The 27760-nt window shown below is 35.8% G+C and overlaps 1 pseudogene; it reads left to right on the top strand.

The window, feature by feature from the left end:
• Nucleotides 1-1048: 1048 nt before the first annotated feature.
• On the top strand, nt 1049-19995 carry LOC119258659 (NADH dehydrogenase [ubiquinone] flavoprotein 2, mitochondrial-like; annotated as a pseudogene).
• The last annotated feature ends 7765 nt before the right edge of the window (nt 19996-27760 follow it).

Raw genomic sequence — 27760 nt, 5'->3', positions numbered from 1 at the left:
AGCTTGTTTATTCAATTATACAAAAGAGGATAGTACCCACACATTGAAATTACCAAGAAGTTAAAATGAAGAATATAAAGAAAGTGGGTAGCACATACCACATCTGACTCGTGGAGGTGGTCAACTTAGGTGAGTCTCCATGAATTGCTACCATCAATAAGAGCATTAGCATATTTATAGGAGTCAAAATTACAGCCCTGAAAGATTACAATGGAGAATATTATCTAAGTGGTAGAGAAGTCATTAAACCCACTCAAACCTAAACTTCTGACTCATACTCTGCTTTTAGATCTTGGCTTGACTGTCACTTCCTCCAGGAAGTCTTCAGAGTCTGGATCCACAGAGTCCTGCTCTTCCTCGGTCATATGAGTATACCATCACAGTGACTGTTCACTTGTCTAAAACTCCAACTTGAAAAGAACCTCCCTGGTGCTATGAAATGTGTCTGTCTTTGTAATCTATCTGGCTGCAGCAGTATTTCCCATCCCACGCAGTTTTTCACAACCCTGTCACTCATCAAAAAGTGGAACCTTTGTTCCCTCTTTCCCTTAAACCTGGGTGGGCCTTTGTGACAACTCAACTTCTAAAGTAGAGTAGAAAATAATTCTACATTTTGAGGTTGGGTCATAAAAGATGGTATAGCTTTTACCTGACTCTGTCTTGAAATAAACTCCCACAAAAGTGGGAGAAAGATCAAATCACATGGAGAGGCACATAAGAAGGGGAACCAACTAAAACTGAACTCTCACCAATGATCAGCATCACCTTTCCAGTCATACAAATGAGCCATAGTGGAGACAAAGACTTTGGCCATAAATCAAATCACCTCACCTAGTGGGACAAAGAAAAGGTATGCCTTCTCCTGACGCCAGTGTGAACTGCATATTTGTGAACAATATAAATGATAATATTTTAACCCACTAGGTTTTGTGTAACTTGTTTAGGAGCAATAGAGAGAGAAAATTTTGTTCATAGTTAAATAGCTTATTGAATAGTTAAATTTTCACTATGTAACTTAACAGGCACAAAATAGGTGGGGGACAAATAGATGGGTAGCAAATATATGGGGGAAGGAGGAGAGAAGGAAAAGCAAGAGGAAGAAAGAGGCAGTGAGGTGTTAATGAGTTTCTGGAGCCCTAGGAACTTCACCATATCTATGTTTACTTACTGTAAAATCCGCACTGTTGATGTCAATTGGTTTGAGGCAATGGATATAGGTCTTCAGGTAGTTTCTCCATCTTATCACTCAGTAGTGTCCCAAATACATGTCCTTGTCCAGAATGGAGAACAGGGGAGAGTGCTAGGGAGAAAGTAACATGGTGTGCATATTTTATTGTTGGATCATTATAGCTTTTGGGGGGGTATAAAAAAGCCATTTCTCCTATGCACTATGTGAACAAATTCCTAGGACAGCTCCTTTTATCAGTGTTTGTTATGCACCAGGTAATTTAGCACATATTTTAGATGAGGAAGTTGGATCTCAGTGAAGTAATTTTTCCAAAGTCACACAGCTTGAAAGTTGGTAAGCTGGATACTAACATTAAACAACTTTGAATTATTGCTTGTTATGGTTCTAGTTGTGGCAAGTCATCAAAGAACCCTACCAGGTAAAGGACATCTCATCTGAGAGTCACCCGTGCTTCAATGAAAGGGTAAAGGAGCTAGCCTGTGACAAAAAGGATGAATCCATTCAAAGTCTTATCAGTAGGTAAGAGGGAGGTAACCTTGGTTTGCTGTCAAAATGGAAGAGCACCCCAGGGAGTTTTTTGATTGTGGAACACTTAAATACCCCTAAGATGTCTCCTATTTGGTAGGAAATAAGATAAGGCCACCACAAAGGAGCAGGAAGCTTGTTGAAAAGCTGGTCTGATAAGACCCAATAGAAATTGTTAAATTCCTTTTGGGTAGGGGGTACTTTGGAAATTTAATCTATCCCTATTCTGTGTATGCCTTCTGTAATGATTTACCCTTTTTGTATTTGTTAACATTTAATAAAGTCTTTTGAATATATCAACTTTTGTCAATTGCACTACAGAGTTGTTTTATACAAAGCATCTGTTCTTTTTCAAAAGGAGCTAGTGTGGAGCGATAAAAAATAATATTAAGTCCTCCATATTAGGAATGAAAGTAATTAATGTCTAAATTTAATAAATCAAGACACAAATTATTATCTAGAAATGATTAATAGATTTATAAATAGATTTAATTATTAATTTAAACATAATTCTGGGCCTCCCCGGTGGCGCAGCGGTTGAGCGCTGGGTTGCGAAGCTGCGCGCGGCCTCTGCGGCGCCGGTTCGATCCCCGGCTGCTCCCCGGCCACCAGAGGAGGGTCCCACATGGCGCGCAGACCTCTCCTGCCGCCCGCTGCTCCCCTCAGCAGTGTGCTTCGGTCCTTCTGCCTGCTCTGCTCCCCGCTCTGGCTCTGGTGAATTCTCTCGCCCTCCCGCGCTTCTGACTGTACCCAGTGCATGTATAAACAAAACAAACAAACAAACCAGCAAACAAATAAATAAAGCATGCCTCTATAAAAAAAAAAAAAAAAAAAGTCTTTAGACTTAAAAAAAAAAAAAAAATTTAAACATAATTCTGAAATTAACAGTGTCTTAAAAAAGTGGGACTTAGTTTTTTCCTCATCTATGAAAACTCCAGACGCTCTAAGTACAGGCCTGGACAGTGGTTCAATAATGTAAAGGCCAAGATTTCTGTGAACCTCTATCCTTTTGCTCAGGTCAATCACAAAGTGGCTACTACAGCTTTAGCCATCACATCTGCATCCCAGGCCAGAGGAAGAATGAAAGCAAAAAGCCAGTTAAGTTACCCAAAACAAATTTTAAGACTTAATTTTCTGAACATGAGATATTCTGAGCATTCTCTTTTTTTTTTTTTTTAGAGGCATGTATTTTTATTTATGATTTATTTATTTGTTTGTTTGTTTGTTTATACATGCACTGGGTACAGTCAGAAGCGCAGGAGGGTGAGAAAATTCACCAGAGCCAGAGTGGGCAGCAGAGCAGGCAGAAGGACCGAAGTACACTGCTGAGGGGAGCAGCGGGCGGCAGGAGAGGTCTGCACGCCATGTGGGACCCTCCTCCGGTGGCCGGGGAGCAGCCAAGGAGCAGCCAGGGAGCAGCCGGGGATCGAACTGGCGCCGCAGAGGCCGCGGGCAGCTTCGCAACCCAGCGCTCAACCGCTGCGCCACCGGGGAGGCCCTCTGAACATTCTCTTTTGCAAGAGAAACTAGAAATGTACCTTCTTTTTTTTTTTTTTTTTTAATTTTCTTTGTTTACTTCTTTTTTTTTTAATATTAAATTTTATTTTTATATTCCCCCATACAATTGCAAACGCCCCATTCTGACCCCAATCCTTCCCCTCCCGCCCCCCACCCCCAAAAAGTGTCTCTGGTTCATAGTTTTTTGTTGATTTTGATTTTCACTTTCTTATATTCATTTTCCTGGTCCCTTATTTAAGTTTTCTAGATTCCTGCTATGAGTGAGACCATCCGGTATTTTTCTTTTTCTTTTTGGCTTATTTCGCTGAGCATGATCCCTTCCAGCGCCATCCATGTTGCTGCAAATTGCATGTGTTTATCTTTTTTGAATGCTGAGTAATATTCCATGGTATATATGTACCACATCTTCTTGATCCAGTCATCTATTTTTGGGCATTTGGGTTGTTTCCAAAGCTTAGCTATTGTAAACAGTGCTGCTATAAACATAGGGGTGCAGGTGCTCTTTGGAATTGATGTTTCTGTGTCCTTTGGGTAAATACCTAGGAGTGGAATTGCTGGATCATATGGAAGCTCTATGTTTAGTAGGTCCAGAAATCTCCACACAGCTCTCCATAGTGGTTGGACCAGTTTGCACTCCCACCAACAGTGCACAAGAGTTCCTTTTTCTCCACATCCTCGCCAACATTTGTTGTTGCTAGTTTTTTTAATATGTGCCATTCTCACTGGTGTGAGATGGTATCTCATGGTAGTTTTGATTTGCATTTCCCTGATTACAAGTGATGTTGAACATTTTTTCATATGTCTGTTGGCCATTTGCATTTCCTCTTCAGAGAAGTTTCTTTTTAGCTCTTCTGCCCATTTTTTGACTGGATTATTTTCTTTGTTGTTGCTGAGTCTCATCAGCTCTTTGCAGATTTTTGTGATCAGTCCTTTATCATTAGTGTTGGGTGCAAAAATGTTCTCCCAGTTGGTGGGGTTTCTCTTTGTTTTTGTTATTGTCTCTTTTGCTGTGCAGAAGCTCTTTAATTTGATGTAGTCCCAGCTGTTTATCTTTGTCTTCACTATCACTGCTTTGGGTGATGTGTCTGTAAAGATGTCTTTGATGTGCAAATCCCGTAGTGTTTCGCCTATATTTCCTTCTATGTATTTTATGGTTTCAGGTCTTATGTCTAGTTCTTTAATCCATTTTGAGTTGATTTTTGTGTATGGTGTGAGGTAGTGGTCAAGCTTCATTCTTTTGCATGTAGCGACCCAGTTTTCCCAGCACCATTTATTGAACAAACTTTCTTTGCTCCAATGCATAGTCTTTGCTCCTTTGTCAAAGATTAGTTGACCATAAATCTGTGGGTTTATTTCTGGATTTTCTATTCGAAGAAATGTACCTTCTTAGATATAGTGTCAACTTCAACAAAACTGAGATTTCATTACTAAATAAAGAAGAATATTATAGAGACTCCTTGTAGTCTTCCATAGAAGGCAAAAACAAAGAGATTTGGAATTGGGTCCTGGGATTGGTAAGAGAATAACAGAAACTGCAATTATTATAATTCTTATAATTCATTTAATCTTTTAAACTGCAAACATGTATTAAGATGAAAAAAATTAAACAAGAGTACTGTCATTAATATGTTGAATAATGTATTTATGACAAATCAAGTATAAATAACATCAAAGCATGGCAATTAAAATAAAGTCTCTTAAAATCCCAAGTAGAATAAAGAAATGAGAGAATTGAGAAATAAAACATGTAGGCACTCTGAACACAAGAGTATGAGCTTTGGCAGTTTATAGCATATTCTCATTGACAATAATTTCTACAAAATATAATCTAGCACATTATAACATGTTTCTAAATTGGGTGTTAATGGTTTGTAAGTTTGATAGAACTTAGTATGTGTATTTGGTATGGTTGTAAGTGGAAAAAGCAGAATAAACATAATGAACTTATACTTCATTTTAATTTGTGTGTTTATAACATTATGAAGTAAATTTAAGTCGATATAGGAATACCATAAGCCAACTTTTCCCTAAAAGAAAATTTGTATACATTATTTTGTCTAGAGAATTATTGTCCTACAAGTACTGCCTTTATAGAAGGCAGTTTCTTCTCACTAATTAGACACATTATTTCTACCCATGTTATTTTATATTCAGAATCACTTTATCCTGTTTTTAAAGATGGACAGAAAAAAGAAATATGACCAAAGATAGATGTAGGTATAATCTTTGTAGTTACATCACCTTGCACAAAGTGCTAACCTGAATTTAGATTTCTCATCTAGAAACAGGAAATAACTATGTCCACCTCAAATATCTGTGAGTATTAAAACACCAAGTTTGGAACCATGAACAAAACAGGGGCTTGATTAATTTTTGCTCACTGAAGTTAGAACAATGTATACATATAGGTATACATAAAAAGTCTACTATGAAATCCATTTATGAAGTTAAAAAGTTTATAATCTTTGGTCAACATGAAATAGGGTGTTCTCAAATACATTCACAACTCTTTTTATATCTCAGAGATAATCAATGTCAATTTAAGCTAGTCATTTATAGTTTTCCTCTTCAACATTTCTTGGATCTATTAAATTATAACTCTTCTCATTTTGCTGTCCTTCAAAAATCAATATAAACATATTTCACACTGTCTTATTAAATTGGAAACTTTCTAGATAGGACACTTTGAAATTGACCCAGAATCTGGCTGTTCTAAAGTAGTATTATCCTGTTTTACATAGATCCCATGAAAAATGTCATGGATGACAGAGCACCAAAAAATAAAAATAAATTAAAAAAAAAAAACAGCAGGAAAGAAATCTGAACCATTTGTCCTAGGAAGTAAAGCAAAAGTTTAATGTGAAAGTTCTCTGGAAATTTTTCACCAAGAGAGGGCTTGCCTACCATATCCATAAACATCTTAGCCTTCAAAATCATCAGTTACCTGCAATATTATCATCCAGAATCCCTGCATAGGTTTTTATAATTTTTACAATTTGTGCAAAGCATTTTCATATACATAAATTGACCCTCCATTTATAGAAAATAGCACAATTAATACACTGCAAGCCAGAACTCAAATCCATTTAGCCACATCATGGCAACTTAGTGCAGCAGCCACGGTGAAAGAGGGTGGGAAGTCACCAGATCCACTCGGCTGATGAGGTCAAATCACAGATAGGATGGGACTCTCGGTTCTGAACACAAAGGCATGGGGAAATGAAAGCAGCACAGATAAAAAGATAGATATATTCCATCAGCAGAACTCATGGGCTATAAGCACTTTTATATCTTTGAACGGAAGGAAACACTATAATTCATTTATTGATTGGATTTGGCAACTTTGATGAGCAGCGTATGTGTTCCAATCTGTAAGATGCCGTTTCCAGTTATAGCAATAGAGGAACATCAGAATCAAGCTAAGAAAAAGGACAGGTACTCTCTCCAAAGCATAAAAGATCATGTACCTCATAGGAATATAAAGCTCAGGTAATGGGAAGGTGTTGAAGTGTTGCAGCCTTCCACAGAAGCATGGTTCCTTAATGAAAAGGGAGTAACAGATTTCTTGGGAGAGATTAATAGACTGACAAAAAATCAGTGAATGACAGTTTAAAGAAACTTAAGGACTACCAAAAGTTAATCTGGATGGTTCAAATGTATTTTTGATAACAAATGTTGCAAAGGATAGTTTATCTTTGCTTTGGAATAAACCAACACACAAAATAGTGCTACACATAATCCATAAATAAAACTTGGATGCATATTCCAAAATACTAAGTCAGTTACCACAAAGTGAAACAACACTTAACTGTATTCCTCATGAGCTGGAAATACCATTCCCTGTAATTCTGTCACTTCTTTACAAATTATGATGGTGTAAATGACATCTTAATAAGACAGTTAATCATTTCATAGTATAATTTATGTACTAGTCATTGATTTATTGCTTCTAGCTGAATGTACCCTTCACTTATGCTCTGTGATAAACAAGGAAATTCCTAGAAGTCTTTTCCTATAATGTAAGTACAATGATAAGATTTCTAATAGAGGATTGTGGAGAGACACTGTGGAGGAAGAAGCTTTCCAAAATAACCTTCACAGGCTAGGAGGCCAGCCTTGTAAGGGGGAAAACATTTGGCAAAATTTGCCTCATCACCAGCCTAGAACACGGTTCCACCATGGCCTGGCATTCTACACCTATTGATAATCTCTCTTCAATTCCCAACACGGAAAGCAGAAACCCCCCTTGCTACACCTCTGAGACACACACACACACACACACACACACACACCATAGAGTGGCAGCAATGGAGATCTACGAATTGCATAGGGTATTGTTCTCTCAAAGAGGACATCACACTGGGAAAGAGTGTTGAACAAAAGAAAAATCTGAATATCAGTAACATAGTATAGAAGAACATCTGGAAAATCTTTTACAAAGAATATGAGATCCCTGGAATTTTCATGAAACAATTCCTTGTCATGAGAAGCACCAGTGATTTAACAGTAATATAAAAATCCTAACACTTGTTTAAGAGAGCCTTATATACCAAGGTAAGTATAAGAGAAGATTGCTATTTGATATCTCTATACATGCAATGTTTTTGTGTTGTTTTTTTCCCCCTATTAGTAAAAGGGCTGGAAGGTTTTCCTCTCCTTAGCACAGCTGCAGATGAGTAGTCTCCTCAGGGCCTGCTTGCAAAGCTCCAACAACTCCTTGGTCACTCACCTTCACTGCCCAAATATGGATGTCAACTCTGGAACCCAAAACTGTTCAGACAACTGAAAAATTCTGTGTTACTTGGAATTACACTTCACAGAGAATTGGGAGAGCAAAACCCTTTCATCTGTTTCTTCTGGTATTCTTTAATGTTTGTTTGATTATCATCATAAATGATCAAAGTATTACCTTTCCCAGAGAGAAAAGATAACCTCAATTTTGGTTGTTCCAAATACCGGATGGTCTCACTCATAGCAGGAATTTCAAAAATCTAAATAAGAGACTAGGAAAATGACTAATCAATACAAAGTAAAAATCAAAATCAACAAGCAACTATAAACCAGAGACACACTACGGGGGACGGGGGTGGGGGGGAAGGAGGGGCAGGAAAAGGAAGGACTAGAGTCAAAATAAGGGGGGGGTGCAATTGTATGGGGAATATAACCAAAATGAAAATGCATATATTGTGCAAAAATGAAAAATGATGTAAGAATTATATAAAATAAAATATTTAAATAAAAAAAGACAAATGACATCAGCCTTTAAAATGCAAAGGTAGAGGTAATGTACAGAATTAAAAATAGAGTATAACAGAGAATTTCTCTACCTTTTTTTTTGATGGAATTCATGAAAATAATAATGTAAAGGAAAATAAAAAGAAAAATTGGGTACCGCAGAAAAAAAGAGAAGAGAGATGACTTTATCGACAGACGTGTTTAATGCAGGACATAATAATCATACTACAATTTTAGGGTAAATGACCAGTAGGAAGAATTCAGGAGACTGAGGGCTCATCTAAACAGAAATTACTGTATAACACAGTAAAGCCGGAGTTATAAAGAAACATGTAATTGCTCCCATTCAAGTCCTCCATTTTATAAAGAAAACTGAGCCACTAAGAGGCATTTGTTATCTCTGTTACTTTGGTACTTTTCCAAAATATACTAACAGAGTCTCCAGAGAAACAGAATAGAAGCAAACATAGGTATTTCCTATTGGTTCTGTATATATAAAATCTCGATGTTATTATATAATAGTGTATATATACACACATATTGAAAGAGATTCATTATAAAAATTGGTTACTATGCTGTGGAGGCTGACTTGTCCCAAGATTTATAATTGAGTAGATAATTTTACAGAATTATTTCACATTCCATTTATTTTTGAAAAACAAGCAAAAACCGGCAATTATACTTCAAGTCTTCATTCAAAAAAGAAAATCTTTATTTGTCCATCACAGCCACAATGAGGAGCTTAAACAGCAACAGCTTATGGCAAGAAAGTCCCACAGACTCATGGAGAGACTGCAAATGTGTGCAGTGAGCAAGAGATGAAGAAAGGTTTTAATTCCTGTAACTTTATACACAACAGGTATGGCCAAAACTGTATTCATCCCACTTACCATTTGTCCTAATTCTTGCTGAAAATTTACATCTTATTGGATAATTCTTTGCAAATTATTTCATCATCAAACTGTCTACATACTACATATGTTTTACATGTAAAAGGAAAATGCCAACAAAAGCAACATAATATGCTACATTATTATTAAAGCTCCAAGATTGGTTTAAGTAAAAGCACTCGATTAGTAGGATGTTTAAGTGTCACTTTTCAACATATGGTAATGCAGTGGTTAATATTTCATTCTCTATGGACTCCTTCTGCTTCATCAGTGCTTATTTTCTAATAAAACTTATTTTCTAGAGGTACGACTCAATACTAATTTAATTTCTATTACAAGAGACTTTGAGTTAATGCTAATAAAGACCTTAAAGGAATCACATATATTTTCTATTTGCCTTTTGACTATTATTTTTATTTTATTGTTTCTAATCAACCATTTCCTTCCTTTCATAACAACTTCTGCTGAATTTACTTCCAAATGTGCATGCCTGGAGTTTCACTGTCACTAAGAGAAATATAATAGCACCTAACATTTATGAATAGTTTTCTATACACCAGAACTGTATTACTACCAAAAAAATATTTTTGCATGTAAATGAATGCTGGGTTTAGGCTTAGTATTTTCTCATATAAGTAATAGCAAAGCTTAATTTAAACTCATTTGATAGGAGAATCAAATAAAACTCACATTATAATAAAATTCTATGCACAAAGGCACACTACACTTCTTAGAGTCATTTCAATGTTTAGCTGAGAATGATACTAAATCTGTATATTGCTTTGGAAGTAACAACATTGTTGTAATATTAAGTCTCTCCAAAGAAATGCATTGAATTTATTTCTTCATATAAAGTTTTGTAATTCTCTTCTCATGTCTTATAAATTTCATCGGTTATATTTATTGCTATCAATAAATATGATTTTTCTATTATATTTTATAATTTACTTTTACTAATTAGTTTTACAATTTGACATGCTATACTGTGCACCTTATAATAACTACCTTATTTTGATTTATAGAAACCAAATGTGTTATGAATTACTACCTTCTCCTTAGAAAAAGGGAAACCAATACTCAGAAAAGTCAAATAAAACATTAGAAGATCATAAAATAAGACTGGTAGGTTAAGTATCTAGCCATTCCTAATTTTAACTTAGCAATTTTACAAAAGATAGTGATTTGAGAAGAAAGTTAACAAAAACCAATAATTTGAGGAGCCTCACACCTGTATTAAATTTCATGTTTTTTTTTTAAGATTTATTTATTTTATACAAGAACTGGGGTATAGGCAAGATGTGTGGGAGGGTGAGAGGATTCACCAGAGACAGAGCAGGGAGTAGAACAGGCAGACTGACGAAATACACTGCTGCGGGGAGCAGCGGGCAGACAGGAGAGGTCTGCTGCGCCATGTGGGATTCTCCCTGGCCAGCCGGGCTCGAACCTGTGCTATAGAGGTTGCAGACAGCTTCACATTGGGGCACTCAACGGCCTGCGCCACAAGGGAGGCCCGAATTTCACGTCTTTAAGGAGGGAGAGGTATCTTTTATATTGGTCAGTTTCATTTAGCCACATGGACAAGGCAGATACTGAACAATAAAGACAAAATAAAGTTTATGGCCTAAGGAAGCTTAAATACTTTAAAGTATTATGTCATCAAAAACTAGGATTTTTTTTGGGCCTCCCCAGGTGGTGCAGGTGGTTGAGTGCCATGCTGTGAAGCTGTCAGCAGCCTTTGCAGCACCGGTTCAATCCAGGCCGGCCGGTGAGGGTCCCACATGGTGAAGCCAACTTCTCCTGTCCTGCCCGCTGCTCCCCTCAGCAGTGTATTTTGTCAGTCTGTCTGTTCTGTTCCCCGCTCTGTCTCTGGTGAATCCTCTCACCCTCCTGCACATCTAGCCTATACACCAGTCTTGTATAAATAAATAAATAAATAAATCTTTAATATATATATATATTAAAAAAAAAAACTGAGGATTTTTTTTCCCTGACAATGTGTTTTTTTAACCCATTCATAATACTTATTGGGGGAACAAAGTCACTTGCACAGCTGATGGCACACAATAAATACTCAATATTTGTGGAACATGTTCCTATTTTTAACAACAAATTTAAATAAAAAATTATCTGGCAAGATAAGTTTGAAATAGAGAGCTATGTTACCTCCATCACCATCTTTTGAGAGTTTGATCATAAATGGCAGTTCAATTTTGTAAAATGCTTTAGTCTGCCACTATTGATACAATTATAAAATTTATACAAGTAGATTAAGATGTAGTATTTGTACACATGAAATTACTACTTGGCTATTAAAAAAAGATGAAATCTTGCTATTTGCGACAACAGATTAGAGTTTAGGGGATTATGCTAAGCAAAAAAAAAGGCAAAAGAGAAATACAAGTATTGGATTATTTCACTCATATATGGAATATAGAGAAACACAACAAAAGAGGTAAAATAGAACCAAAACAAACCCTAGAAATCTGACTACAGAATTGAAACTACCAGAGAGGGAGGGTGGGTAGTGGGAAGCAAAAGGAGGAAAGGGTCCAGTGGACTATGATGGAGGATTAGGAATGTTTGGGTGATAGGTGTGGTGTAAGAAATATGCATGTAAAGAAATGTGAATCTAAAAACCATACAGTGTTATAAACCAACATGCTGCAATAAAAAGTAATACAATAAAAAAGGAGGTCAAAGGATGAACAGGTACATTTACATAGAATAAAAAGGACTCCTGGGCAGGATCATAGGTCAGGAAAAAAAGCGGATGAAGAGAGGAGGTAGTAGAGCAAGTTCAAGTTAGAAAAAGAACAACATAAAAAAAATTAGGAGAAGAAAAACGGAATGATGTTCCAATTTGTATCTCTAAGTGCTTACTAAATATTTACTTACTTGTTACTTATTTACTTACTTGTTAGAACAAAGAAAAAATACTTAACTTTCATATCTATCTTCAATCCAGACATTTCATTAAATCTTGTATTAAGTTTTATTTTTTTATAATAAATTTTATTTTTATATTCCCCATACAATTGCAACCCACTTATTTTGACCCCAATCCCTCCCCTCCCGCCCTCTACCCCTCATAGAGTGTCTCTGGTTCACAGTTTTTTGTTGATTTTGATTTTCACTTTCTTATAGTTATTCATTTTCCTGGTCCCTTATTTAAGTTTTCTAGATTCCTGCTATGAGTGAGACCATCCAGTATTTTTCTTTTTCTTTCTGGCTTATTTCGCTGAGCATGATCCCTTCCAGCGCCATCCATGTTGCTGCAAATTGCATGTGTTTATCTTTTTTGAATGCTGAGTAATATTCCATGGTATATATGTACCACATCTTCTTGATCCAGTCATCTATTTTTGGGCATTTGGGTTGTTTCCAAAGCTTAGCTATTGTAAATAGTGCTGCTATAAACATAGGGGTGCAGGTGCTCTTTGGAATTGATGTTTCTGTGTCCTTTGGGTAAATACCTAGGAGTGGAATTGCTGGATCATATGGAAGCTCTATGTTTAGTAGGTCCAGAAATCTCCACACAGCTTTCCATAGTGGTTGGACCAGTTTGCACTCCCACCAACAGTGCAGGAGAGTTCCTTTTTCTCCACACCCTCGCCAACATTTGCTGTTGCTAGTTTTTTTAATGTGTGCCATTCTCACTGGTGTAAGATGGTATCTCATGGTAGTTTTGATTTTCATTTCCCTGATTACAAGTGATGTTGAACATTTTTTCATATGCCTGTTGGCCATTTGCATTTCTTCTTCAGAGAAGTTTCTTTTTAGCTCTTCTGCCCATTTTTTGACTGGATTATTTTCTTTGTTGTTGTTGAGTCTCATCAGCTCTTTGCAGATTTTTGTGATCAGTCCTTTAAGTTTTAAAAAGACTCTTTAAAGTAGTTTTTTAGGTTTACAGCAAAATTGAGCAGATGGTACAGAGATTTCCCATATACCCACTACCCCTTGTACAGAAGCATAGTGTCTTTCACTATCAACATCCCCCACCAGTGAGGTACATTTGTTACAACTGATGAACCTGCACTGACACATCATTATCACTCAAACTCATTGTGTTCTTGGGATTCACTCTAGGTGTTGGACAATGAAGGTTTGAACAAGTGTAATGATCTATAGCCACCATTATGGTAACATACAGAATATCATATTTTCACAGCCCTAAAAATCTATGCTTCTGTATTCCCCTCTTCCCTCCAAACCCTGAGAACCACTGATTATTTTACTATTCTCATTCCCACATTGTCACATTTCCTTTTTCCAGAATTACATATAGTTAAAATCATAAAATATGTAGTCTTTTTAGATAGGCTCTTTTCACATAGTAATATGCAATTTAAGGTTCTTATCTTTTCATGGCTTGGTAGCTCATTTCTTTTAGCACCTGAATAATATTCCATTGTCTGCATGTGCCATGGTTTATTTATCCACTCACATTCTGATTAACATCTAGGAACTTCCAAGTTTTGCCAATTACAAAAAAAGTTTCTATAAACATCTGTGCACAGTTTTTGTGTAGCCGTACGTTTTTTAATAATTTGGATAAATACAACCAAGTCATTGTTAGATCATATGGTAACAGTACATTTAATTTTGTTTTAAAACATTTCCATTTACAATCCCCACAGGAATAAATGAGAGTTCCTGATGCTCCACATCCTTGTCAGCATTTGGTATTGTCAATGTTCTTTGTGTGCTGTCATTTTCAAAGTAATCTCCCCAGTTCTTCAAACTGTGATTCCATTAAACTTAGGGCATTTGACTATAAGGAAAGCAATGTTCATTCTCATTGGTTCAATTATTTTCTGTAGATTTTTGCTGTGGTCACCAGTTTATTATGTACATATGCTTTTTCAGAATAGCATGAAAGCACTGTCTTGCAAACCACAGGAGATCTGAGTATTTTAGTCTCCCAGAACCTTATCATTTTAAGTTCTTGAGTAGAGAAAGCAGCTCAGTCAAGTGTTATTCCTTGCTATATGGAGTATTTTAAATTAAACTAACCTTGACACCTCAGTTAAACTTTTCCCAAAGAATCCATTACTGACCATTGCTGAAAAATGTAAAAATACTAAAGAAGGGGAGGATGAGGAAGAAAATTCTCATCAAGTGATCAGTTTCTATCACATTTTTACCAAAAAGAAAAAAAAGTACACATTTGACAATACCTTTCAGATGAATAATGCAGCAGAAGCAAAGTCATACCAGCTTTTCTATTTTAGCTTGAATTAACTCTGGAATATTTTTTGTATTGCTACCATATAAACATCACATTATAGTTAAAAATTAGACATTTTAAGAACAAGAAGCCTCCAATATAGAAATTGCTCATGGTTACAACATTTGGGTCCATGTAATTCCCATTTTTGCCTTATTGATATTTTTAATATTACACACACACACACACACAATGGGCTGTGGAACATTAATTAGATTAAATCACCATTCCACATATAGGTGAATTGTCCATGCCTTCAATAATAATACATACATTCTACAGGTGTGAAACCTGCATGCTTTTCCTTTCCTTCCATTATATACAATATAAAGGAGTTTATTTTCATCATTCAGAAGAATAACATTCTTCTCACTTGGAAGCTGTGTTCTGCTTTACAGCATAAGTAGCCTTTTTCAGAATAAGATGACTGTTTTAAATGGTACTTCTTAAAAGTTATTCTCTCAGCAGGTCACTGAAAGTAGGAAAATAAAACTTCACACTAAGCTTTGACAAAAAAACAATTGTTTGGGACACAGTTCCTTCTAAATCTCTCTCACCCACACAAGGCATAATGAGAAATGGCACTTAACAAAGTTCCCATTGTTTATACAGTTACTATGCCTTGGATTTACATTAGTTAGATGCAAGAATATGAGAAATGTCAACAAACATATTGGGGCGGGGGCTTTAAGTTGCAATAAGGATGAAAAACAATCAAGTAGTGGTAGCCACAGAAGAGGAAAGGGTTGGAGTAAATAAGATAAATCAAACAGGGATAGGGATTGTGACACCTTATGCCTATTATAATATTGAGAGAAAATTTAAAACTAATACACTGCAAGGAAATTTTGGATTCAATTTTTAAACTATTTCCTTACCAAGAAATGAGGAACAAAACATTTTTTCTACTTAAAGCTCCTACTTTTAAAAGCTTAATTCCCTGCTCTTACCAAAATGAGTCTTTAGTTGTATTTAATCATATCTACATAAGCCACCTTTGCAACATTGATAATCTAATCTTTTCCATAAAATTCTTCTAAGGAAATACTCTTAAAATATTTTAGCACATGTGTAAAGTGACATACTAGAGAGATTCATTTAGCTTTAGTTTTAATAGCAAAGGAAAAATGCATCAATTTAAATGTTGATCAGTAGTGAAATATTTATGGTTCAACCACAAAGTATCATCTTACATAGGCACTAAAACAATTTGTACTGATCTGAAACAATATCTAATGCATTTGAAATGAAAACAACTACTTAAAGTAGATGCTGGTATTTTTAATTGAATGTCTATGGAATGATACAAACCAAATCAATCACAGTGACTGCCCCTGCAGAGGGAAAGCAGGACTCAGGGATAGGATGCTTTCTTTTACATACATACTATATCTAGATTTTGTACATGTGTATATACTACCTCTTTTAAAATAGTTTAACTTTATTTTAAAATAGCTATAAAGAATTAGCCAACTTTATATTCTGTTAGTTTTACCTAAAATAAATTGTACAATGTACAGTTGAAATAAAAAAAGTGAACAATATTTGAAAAATATGTATAAATGGTTTTATTGCAAAGTGCATTTTGACCCAGGCACCTTGCATCCAGAAACATCCTGAAAATGCTCAGAAAAATAATTATATCTGTATATTTCAGACAAGAATTCTAACTATTAATTGTTAAAAGAATCAAAGTAGTAGGAAATAAAACTATGTGCAATCTTTGCTTGTGCTTCAGGGAAAGAATGGAAAGATGATTATTGAAATAAAAATCTTCAGATTTTATTTCATGATAGAATTTACAGTCCAGAGAGACAATGCTATCTTGAGTCCATGATGTGCGTTAAATTTATTTTCATCCAAATAGCAGTAACCCTTTACCACAATTCTTTTGAACAAGGATTAATATTTGAGAGTTATTTTTTCATGTCCTATGATACCATGCATCTTGTCACTTCTTTCAACTATAGGTGCAAACTTAATCATTAGGGTATTTTAAATACAGCTTAAATAGAACACTTGCTCTCCATTTGACTCAATTTTGGCACTGAAATTCCAGAAGGGAGCACTGCCTTTCAGCAAGTTAGTCATAGGCTATTTTTAGCAGTTTGAAAGCTGCAGTGTTTCCAGTGATATGAATGAAGTTTGGTTAACGGCAGACAATTGGTCTCTTAGTCTGGATGCCCTTGCGATTTGTACATGAAGCAGTGAATCACACAATTTAAAAAAAAGAACTGTATTTATGTATAGGAATAGCATCTAAGATTCTGCTTATATACTGACAGACTTGTGTTGATGGTAATAAAGCCTACTATTATGCTGCCAGCATATCTGATGCTGGGGAGCCCTTTCAGTAGAGAAAAAGACTTAAAAATACTAACTGCTCTTGGCAGCATTTAGTACAACCTGTAATAGGCTGTCAGTTTTTCTGACCCTTATGTCATTACCACCAAAATGGATGTCCATTGAAACTGAATCCATAACAGTCAACAATCTAGTGAAACTATTAATGCAACAATTATTTAATGATATTTTAATGATGTTATATGAAGCTTCTAAATATGCTCTAAGAGATGGTGAATAACTCAAAGTCCAGCATAAATGTGCTTCTTATCTCAAAAGGCCCCAAAATTTTATGCTGTGGCATATTATTAACTACCCACTAGATAGGCAAAATACATTTTGTATTCTATCTTTTATCATATCCCTTTCCCACTACCTCTTCTGGACTATGCACATGAACTTTTATTTTTAGAATATAGTTACCACCCTGAAATACATATTGCTGAAATACATATTGTGGATATAAGGAGAGAGAACCAGGTCAAATGCTTATATAGCCCTAAAGAAGCTTAAACAGGGGGCCCCAGTGGCACAGCGAGTTGAGTGCCATGCTTTGAAGCTGTCTGCAGCACTGGTTCAATTCCCGGCCAGCCAGGGAGATACCCACATTGCGCAGCAGACCTCTCCTGCCTCGCCCGCTGCTCCCCTCAGCAGTGTCTTCAGTTCGTCTGCCTGTTCTGCTCCCTGCTCTGTCTGTGGTGAATCTTCTCATCCTCCCATGCCTCTGGCCTGTACCCCAGCTCTTGTATAAAAATAAATAAATCTTTAAAAAAAAAGAAGCTTAAACAATGCTAGCTGTTAACACCTTTTTGAATTTTTCTCTGAATTTATTAGACATCTTTCCTTATTTATGATCATGGGCAATGAGTAAGGTTAAAATTTTAAGTATCCAGAGCTATAATTCCATATATCTGTTAACTAAACTCAATTACAAATTATGCATTAAAGGAGGGATTCAAGTAAGATTTTCTTTCTATTAAATGAGATAATCTTTAATGAATCTATTGTTACTGTGTATTCATAATTTAAAAACACTAAGGGTGAGAAAGGCATTAGGAGATTTTATATATATTCACAATGTCCACATCCAATCTTAGAAGTAGTCATATAGAACATTCACCAGCAGAAGAATAATTGATAGTTTAAGAGAACAATTTCATGCAATCACTTATTAGGTTCTGCATTTTATATTCTCTTAATACCTTCTAAGTAATATCAAAAGGACATTATACCCAAAAATCTATTCCTATGTGTTCAATTATCCATACTTTTCTTGCCACTTTTACATTTTACACTTAAAAGTGCCTTGAGCATTTCTTTACTCTTATTCTGTCATCAAAAGTCTTCAGCTATTATGCCAGGAAAAAAAAAAAAACAGTAAAAATGATCATATTATAGTCTGTAGACCTGGACAGAAAAGTATCCCAATTGCATGATAAGGTCCTTTTTTATTTTTTTGCAAGAAATAGTCCCCTTGATTACTGAACATATAGACAGCTAAGGAGCAAGAGCAGAATGGCAGAGAGAGACACTGCAGGTAGGTCCAATTAATCTCTAAAAGTTAGAAAACCTATCTTCAATGAAGAAGGTTAAAACTATTCTTCATCATGAATCCTGATAATGACAAGCAGCAATGAGTCACTTTTTTTTTACTGCAGTTAATGATTTGAGTAGAAATGAAAAAGAAGAGGCTACGCTGGTCACTTCCTCTGCTGACTCAAACATAAAACATGCACCATGAAGAAGCATTTTGTTTCCCTGAAAATCAAAGAAAACACTGAAAATGTTTGTCCCTTTCTTACAGTGCTATGCAGTCCAGACTTATTTTTGATATTTTTACAATAAGCACAGTGTCTGCTCAAGAGATTAAGTTTATATCTATAAATAGAAAGCCAGAACCTGGATAGGGACATCCTCAACTTCCATCATCCTTTTAGAACACTACATAATATGCTATCACACCTGTGCAATACATGTAGACTTATCATGACAGAAAGATGATAGGAACTGCTAAGTGTGTGATTTGTGATTGTCTCTAATAATAGTTACAACTTTGGTACTGATACTGCATAAAACACTTGGAAAACTAGCATTGTTTTTACTAAGTTGGAGTCATCTATGAAGATAATGACAATGGTAAACATATCCCTTTCCTCTAAATTGTATTTTCCTAGAAAGCAAAGGTCTAATGAAACCATGTAAGTCTTTATTTCTTGAAAACAGAAACTCTGGCCTATGAAAACTGTGATGCAGGGAAAGGTCACCAGTTCAGCCTGCCATGTTCTTGTCCACAGAGCTCCAGGCCACGGTGTGGGGCCTCATCACCCTGTGGGGAAGAGATAAAAGACAGCTGTGCAAGATAGAGCTGGAGGAGCCTTAACTACACACAGAAATACTCTTGAGAATAACCCAGTTACTTCATTGGATTGCACACCAGAAAATTCTAAGAGGATTGAGCAATTGTAAAACTATTCAGAAGGCCATGAGGCAGCAGTCATGAGTCCAGTTTCAAGTTTAGTCCAAAGACAGAATACATAGTTCCCTGTCTCTGCTATGAACAAGGCTGTAGAAGTTTTATAAGTACCTTCAATGAGAGCAGATGAAATAGCAACTTTTTATACTATGTATAGTTAAAGGAAAGCTGGAAAATATCACATCACATTCAAGTCTGCACTACTACATCTTGCATGCCTGGAAACTGATAGCATACTGGAGGTCACTCAGAAAAAACTTGGAATACAGGTTGGGGAGACTATACCTGACAAACCTTTCACTCCAACAAAGGTATAATATTTAGGAGCCTGTGTAAATACACCAAATGTTCCAATAAATGACAACTACTTTGAGGATCTGACATCTAGGGATACTGAAGAAATTATTGATGGGATCAAGATGGTAAAATTCCAAAACTTGAGCCAAGGAGTGGACGCTTCTTTTATGAGGGTCTAATCTCTTTTACTGAACCAACCAAAGGACCTGGCTTTGGTGTGAAAGCAGGTCTTTAATTTATAGTCAACTCTGTGTCACTGGAGAAATAAAATATGAATCACCGACTTAATAGCAAAGGAAAATTTGTGATATATTAGGAATACAACTAGTAGAATTTTTAAAAATACAGCAGAAACCTATTATAACAGATTTATATTACAAAACTGTTACAAGGAATAAGTAATTATTCCTTACCTGAAATACAGATTGTGTTAAAAGGAGGATAGGGTGACAATTTTTCTGATAGGAAAAATTATAAAGTTACTTACTATTTTTAAAGGATTCTGGTAATTTCCATGTTGAAAATCTTTATTTAAAAAGAGGATGACAGAGTCCTAACTGAATTTCTGAATACACTTTCACTCTCTGAGATTGCTTGAGTTAGGATTTTTTTATCTACCATGGCCTGTTACAGTTACTGTTTATAGGCCACTCAAGAAAGATAAGGAGCCCAAAGTTGTAATACACTGCATGACAGTGACCATGAAGCAGCTCATCTCTTACAGACTCACGGACATTATAAGTCATCTGTGGATGAAAAACTCTCAACTTTCTCAGTCATCAAGCCATGATCACCTCAACCTTTTCCTATAAATGAACCAAATTACTCCATTAATGGCTTTCATGAGTAAGAAGCTCAGGGCTTTATAGTTTTCTTCACACCTTTGGTTCTAAAATCACAATTGCAGATAAGCCTTCTATAGCTACACGATGTATAATAAAATATATAAGCTTAACTTTTATGTTCAATTAATCAAAGGAAAAACAATTGTCAAATAAATGATGTATTTTATTTTTTTTAAAGATTTTTATTTATTTATACATGAACCAGGGTACAGGCCAGATGCGTGGAGGATAATAGAACAGGCAGACTGACGAAATACACTGCTGAGGGGAGCAGTGGGTGAGACAGGAGAGTCTGCTGCGCCATTTGGGACCCTCGCTGGCAGGCTGGGATCAAACTGGAGCTGTAGAAGCTGTGGACAGCTTCACAGCATGGCACTCAACCACCTGCACCATGCCACCAGGGGAGGCCCTAGCTGATGTATTTTAAAGTACAATAAAATTCTGACTACAAAGAAATGAGGAGGAAGATAGTTCTCAATAAATACAAAAAGTATAAGTAATCTAGATTTATAAATTTTTATATTATAGCATGAATGTCAGTGAGGCAGTTTAATCTATTCTTCAATTGGTGTTTAAAAGTCTAGATGACTTCCACTAGTCCAACCCTCATCACCCCTGTGTTACAATAGGAAAAGGGGGTGCTAGTGGGAGTTCAATTTCTATTTTTGTACAATTTCTTGCCTCCATTTGTTCTGCCATCACAACTTTTACTCCTTTTACTTATACTCTCACAGAAAACTAAGAAATCTTGGCTTTTAGAAAATCATTACAACTCTGAAAATTGACCAAATGGTTCTCTGTATCATGAATAGTTGTTAGGAAAGCATGTGTAATTTGAAATATTTTAATCAACTCTTTGGCAATTTCATATTATTCTTTACTCTCATTTCCCCCCTTCTTAAACCAGAGAGGGATTTCTCTTCTAATATTCTCTTCCAGTATTTAAAATAGCTACTTGAACTGCCCACATTTTTTTTTCTTTTTAGAACACTAAAAGAAAATCTTTGAAACTTAAATGGGTCATTTATCTTACCTGACATTTCCTGGATTTTATTGATGAGGTTTCCTTGTAATACAGAAAATCATTAAACATTCTAAACTTAAGGCTCATGAACCTTTCAAGTATACCTTCCTTCTATTGAGGGTTATATGGCAAAGGTCATCTGGAAAGCACTGATTATCCATACTCAGAAGGTTAATAAGTGGCAAACGTGTCATTCACCACTATTATTGTGGCAAGAAGGACTGAATAAGGATAAACATCTCCAGCTTGTTGAGTATCAGTTGTACTTCAAGTGAAATATAATATTCAATAACTCCAGTTGCAGGAGAAGGATTTAATTTGGTCTGATTCATCCAACAATATGATGGATGATTAATTAAATATACATTAAAAGAGATTGCCAGGAATAACAATCAGAAGAAACTATTGACAAAAGATTTAGATCCCCAGAGATAAAATATTTGAGGGATCCAATACAGAATGCAAAATAAAAAAGATTAAATGTTAAAATAAAAATCTGGAAAAATGAAATAGAGGCCATAAAAACTTAAAATACCAGGTATGTTTGAAAAACATTTAGAACTGTGAAATAAAATTTTTGAAATTAAAAAAATAACAACAGTATAGACAAAGCTATAGAGTCTTAGAGAACAGTGTGCTAAGTTTGAAAAATTATTCAGTAGAGAAAGAGAGTAGAGAGACAGGACCCAGCGTACATGCCTTTATTAAAGTTGAGTTCATTGGGGTTTCTGAATTAAGGTGGACTGACCAATTCGAACCAAGAGTTTTGGGGAGCCCCACAGAGGTCTTAACCAAGTGGAGCATAAGGAAAGGTGTTGGGAGGTAGGGGAGACTGTTGATTACAAGGGATATTGAATAAATCATATCAGGAATTTATATTTACTTGTGACTAGGCAAAATGCCTTTTAGGTCATGTTGTATGTTAGGAGTTAGTGTCAGTCTAAGGTCCCTGCAGGCCATTTGGCCAAGCAAACTGGATGCTGAAACAGCAACATCATAGACTAGCTTAATTAAAACTCTTGACAATTATCAGTGAAAGGGGTGTAATTGGGTGGAAAGTAAGTTCAAGGACTGAAGCTTGGGTTGGTAATGAGGAATCAGGAAAGGAAATTGAGAAGAGGCAGTTAGGATAGGGCAAGAAGAAAAGTAAAAGGGTATGATGGCCTAGAGAGTCAAGAAAAGTTTTTTGAGAAGGAGAAAGAATAAACTCTTACATCAAAAGTGCCTGCAGAGGTCAAGAAGATGAAATCTGTGAGAGAACCTGCAATTGGATTTAGAAGTGTAAAAGTCATTGTATCTGTTGGTAAAATTTGTTTCAGGGGAATTTTGAGGATAAAAGCCTGATTGAAGTGAGGTCAAGAGAACAGGGCAGGTGAGGAAGTGGAACCCAAAATAATAATGATTGCACCCAGAGGGGGAGTGAGAGTCAAAGGAAGTTATGGTGTTGTTTTTGGTGGTGATGGTGGTGGCTGTGATGCTACTGTTGCCAAAACAGGAGAAAGAAAGAGAACAAAAGTGGCATCAGAATTTTCCCTCTGCCACTAACAGAGATTCCAGCTACATGGTTTCTCTTATTCACTTTATATTCCTAATTGCAATGATAAAAATCTGTAGGAGGTTTGAATTTCCTGTAGAACTCCCTTGAAATGTCCTAGATGCCTTTGATTGCTTTTGCTGCTCTGGTGGAATGAATTCCATAATTGGACACATCTAGGTTGAGCCACTGACTCCCTCCCAATCCCAGGCCTCTTCCTATTGAATCAAAGCTTACAGGGGTGGAACCGAGGCAGGTACCTTTTAAACAGATTCACCAAGTTGAAAAGTGCCATTCTAGCTCTTCCCTAAAAGGCAAGCTCAGAACATTAGCAAGCTCAACTGTCTGTAAAATGGGCTATTAATTCCTCCAATGCTAATCTCCCAGGGGTATGGTGAGGGTCCAGCCACAGAAGAAATATTTGTGAAAGCATTGTAAATTGTAAAACACAATAATAATGTAAGATAACTTCACACTGTCAGTTAATTTGAATATCAAATGAGGATTTAAAGGAAACAGAAATGCACCATCTCCTATAGATGTTCTATATAAAGAATCACATTATTTTCTTTTTAAAGTCATGATTATGCTTCCCTTATTGTAGTTGTGTTTCTGTGAAGTTGTGTATAGATTAAATTTTATTTTAAGCACATTAAGGAAATTAGCTATTTAAAGTAATTCCCTGTTGAACCTTTTATGAAATAAAGAATGCTTCTGAAATGAAATAGACAATCCCTAAGTAATCATTTTTTAAAGCTTGGGTTTTGTGTATGATGTTTTCTGGAAGTGGGACACAGCTGTACTGTTGTCAACAACATCTGGCAGTTTCCCAGTGAAGCTGCTCGAGCCTCTCTTGGGTCACCCTCACAACAGCAACTCCAAGGACCTCAGAGGAAGGATGAGACACTCAGGCCCTTCAGCTGCCCACCAGATAATGAGAAACAAACACAGGAATTACCTCATATTCCAATCACAGTTGAACTCCCCTACTTCCCACAATAAACCCTGAAGTCAAACAGAAGACTCCCCTACAAAAAGTACTCAGTAAAATATATCCCATATTCCCAATGCTTAATATTAATTTCTCATACACCTAGTTCCCTCACTTCCTCCCATACAGTCTAAAATATTTCACACAAGGATTTTCTAACAAAATCCCCTACATTTTCTTGGCTTTTACTAGGTTGTTAATAATTCAGGTGTTAAAAATAAGACTTTTATACAATTTGGTTTCTCAGAAACTCAGGATAAAATGATTTTTTTCACAATGAATTGTTTTTGCAAAAAAAAATTAAATAGTGATTCAAGATCAAGCTCAAGTCACTTCCTGTTTGAACCAAATCTGTTTCAGTGTTCAGTTTTGCTAAGAACCGATATCCAGTTCTGCTGACTGACCGCCAGTGTGCATTGTAGTCATTAAGAGAGATTGGGGGTTAAAGGAGAATTGATTGGAGGGCTTGAACCATGGAATGTCTACAAGTAAAACTTTTCACTTATCAGATTTAGAACTGACAAAAGAGAACTTTCTGAAGGGCGTTGACTAGTTTTAACTGAGAATTTGTAAGGTTAACCAAAGGGTTCAGTGAGCTCTTTCACCATTAATATAGTTGTGCTTATGATTTATCCAGCAGGAAAAATATCAGAGCACTGATAAGTAAGGAAAAGGAGTTCAACAACCACATATTAAGAAATTGGGAGCTGTAAGGACTAAAGCAAGAGCAATGTCACAATGAAGAATAAATACAGTAACATGAAGAGCATGGCTCCTGGAGCCAGACTAGGTTCCAATGATAACTCTGACATTTACTAGCCCTGAGACTTTACAAGTTAATTAGCCCATGTGGAGCTAAGTCTCCTCATCTGTAAACAAAAGAAACAATAGTACTTACCTATAATAGTTGATATAAAGGAAAATAAGTTAATATATAAAGTTATTAGGAGAGTACCTAAAAATATGGCAAATACTAAAAGGTTGTTTCTTTTGTAACCATTAAAAACAGCATGCAATAGAATAAAAAATCTGGCACTATAAGAAAGGAAGGTCCAAGAGGATGAGTGAACCAGACTATATGGTTCATCAATAATACACACTCATCAATAATACACAGTCTGACAACCCATCTCCATTATGTTATTAGCTTACTAAATGACTCTGAGACAGTCATTGAAATGGTTATTGTCAGTTAGAATGATAACAACGCTGAGCTTCTCTGTATGAAAGGTAAGAAAACATGAACAGTAAAAAAAAACAACAAAAAACCAAAACAAAACAAAAAAAGAACACCTCTATTTTGCAAGTGAAAATGCTCCAAACAGAGTTTCAGAACATATTCTCATTTCCCAAAAGCACATTTCTGTTTTTAATCACACTTTTTGAAGCTGGTGTCTCTAGAGAAATGTAGACTATAGCCAGAGGGCTTGTTGAGGGAAGGTTTTAATAACAGAGAAAATGAAGTACTCTGAAAGTAACATTTGACTTTAGAAATGTGTGTATCCTGGTTTATTAAATAATGCTCTAAGCAGGAAGTATAACCTCAAGTACTTGATTGCAACTCATATATTGTGTGGCCTTGAGAAATTTATAGAATCTCTCTAAACTTCATGTTCTTCATAGAGGAAAGAGACAGAAATGCTGATGCATTCCTAATGGTAATTATGTTGATGGTGATTGATCAAAGAGTAAAAAGTCCTTCCAATTTTTAAAAAATGTTTGGATGGAGGGCAGGTCATTAATAAAGTAAAAATGATGACTGATGGTACTAATATTATCTACTCTGGTACATAAATTGCCCTGCATAGACAAAAATTAAGGTGGAAATATTAGTTCTAAAACTTACTGTTAGTGTGTGAGTGATTTAGGTATCTGATAAGCCATACTTAGAAAGGGTGAGAAGTAAGGTTTATCTGCTCTACTTTAGCACCTTATCCAGGGCAGGTTCACACCTTTGTGAGTCTGAGAGTCTGAGATTGTGTGGATTCTGAGATTCTGAAAAAATTCATGTGTACCAGTAAGGAAACCATGGTTCCGGATACAGATTACAGAACTGGGCAAAATCAAACACTTTTTTTCAACGTTAGAAATTAACGTTGCTTTTTCTGTCATTTCAACACACCCCAGGCAGAGACAAAAAGAAAGTAAATGATTACTATAACAGGCATCCATCAAACACAAGTGTAGGACACTGCATGCCTTGTTAATTAAGGAAATACTTTTCTCAACATAGGCTTAATCAGTATCATTTTTTTCAATTAAATGTATGTTAAACTATATAACCTTCAATAAGTCAATTCACTAAAAAATATCCAGGTCCACAACTCCTACTGGTGGGAATATTGAAGAGCAAAGTCAAGTTGAAGGGCTTGTGAAATAAGATAATGGTCTAAAGTCTATGCTACTCCCCAAATGTCAAGACATGGCAAAGGACAGAAAAGAACAAGGATATAGGGAATGAGATATTTTGTTCACAGTAAGAGATATCAGAGAGATGTTTGGAAAGAATAGAGATAAAACTCAGATCAAAAGAACAAGGTTAACACTGGCTGGAAGGGTCTAGTTTCCTTGTAGATATTAATATTCAAGGAAAGATTTCAAATTCTCTAGAACTTCAACCTTTATCCTCCCTGTTACTCCCACCTGAAAGTTCCCTATTTGCCAGCAAAGATCCTTCTTCAGTTTTGTGAACTAGTTGAGAGGAAATTGCAAGCACAACATGGCAAAGAGGAATGAAAACAATGTGCTACCCCATAGTTTTCCAGATTCAGTGGGAAATGAAAATAATATTTTAATGAACTTATCAATCTCTTTAAGTAAAATGTCTATATTTCTAATATTTAAAAAACTTGTTTAAAAATTCTCCACTTAGAATTGGGTTCCAGGCAAAAGAAATGTACCTTCAACAAATTTGGGAGTTTATGTCATCAAAATATCCCAAAGCCCCAACAGACTATAGATAGAAATAAACTTATATTCATACTTCCTAAGAGACTATCAACAGACTTAGGAGGCACATTCTCATAGTAACATAGGGACTCACTAAAAAGAATGTTTCAAAGAGAAAAAATATTATTGAACTTAAGTTCTCTTCATAGGATGGAGAAGGTGATATTCAGGAAGAAAAAGACACTGAGAGCTACTGGCTTGCAATGAGAATCTGCTCTGCTAACTTGGAATCAACAAATGGTTTCATAATTTTTTATTTAGAAAGTATTAATGATAACCCTAGCAAAGGCTGGTAAAAGGGATCCAAAGAGAAAGGAAGAAGAGGGAACTTGACAGCAAGTCCGAGGAGTAGTACTCTAAGTGAAAGCCTTGCTACTCAGAAGTGTAATCCCTACAACAGCAGCATCAGCAGAATCCTAGGCCCTGCCTGAGATGTACTCACCAGAACCTGTATTGTAACAAGATCTCCATGAATTTCATATGTATGTTTCAGCTTAAGAAGCATCAGTGTAGAAGGTAGTACTGGGAGAGCAAGGAAAACTTAGATCCAGATGAGAATCATAGGTGATGAACTCGGTGGGTTGGGAAGTACTCCAGAGGGTGAAATATTTCAGTGGACAGTCAATATCAGATCTAACTGGCCATGACATCATGTCCACAAGGGTTCATTCACAGCAGAGGTGAAAGATGGGAGAAGTACGCCCCCGCAGAGACTAGGCC

Source organism: Talpa occidentalis, unplaced genomic scaffold (assembly GCF_014898055.3).
Source record: "Talpa occidentalis isolate TD23 unplaced genomic scaffold, MPIMG_talOcc4v2.1 talOcc4.5, whole genome shotgun sequence".
Classification (NCBI taxonomy): domain Eukaryota; kingdom Metazoa; phylum Chordata; class Mammalia; order Eulipotyphla; family Talpidae; genus Talpa; species Talpa occidentalis.
This window is presented reverse-complemented; position numbering and strand designations above follow the sequence as displayed.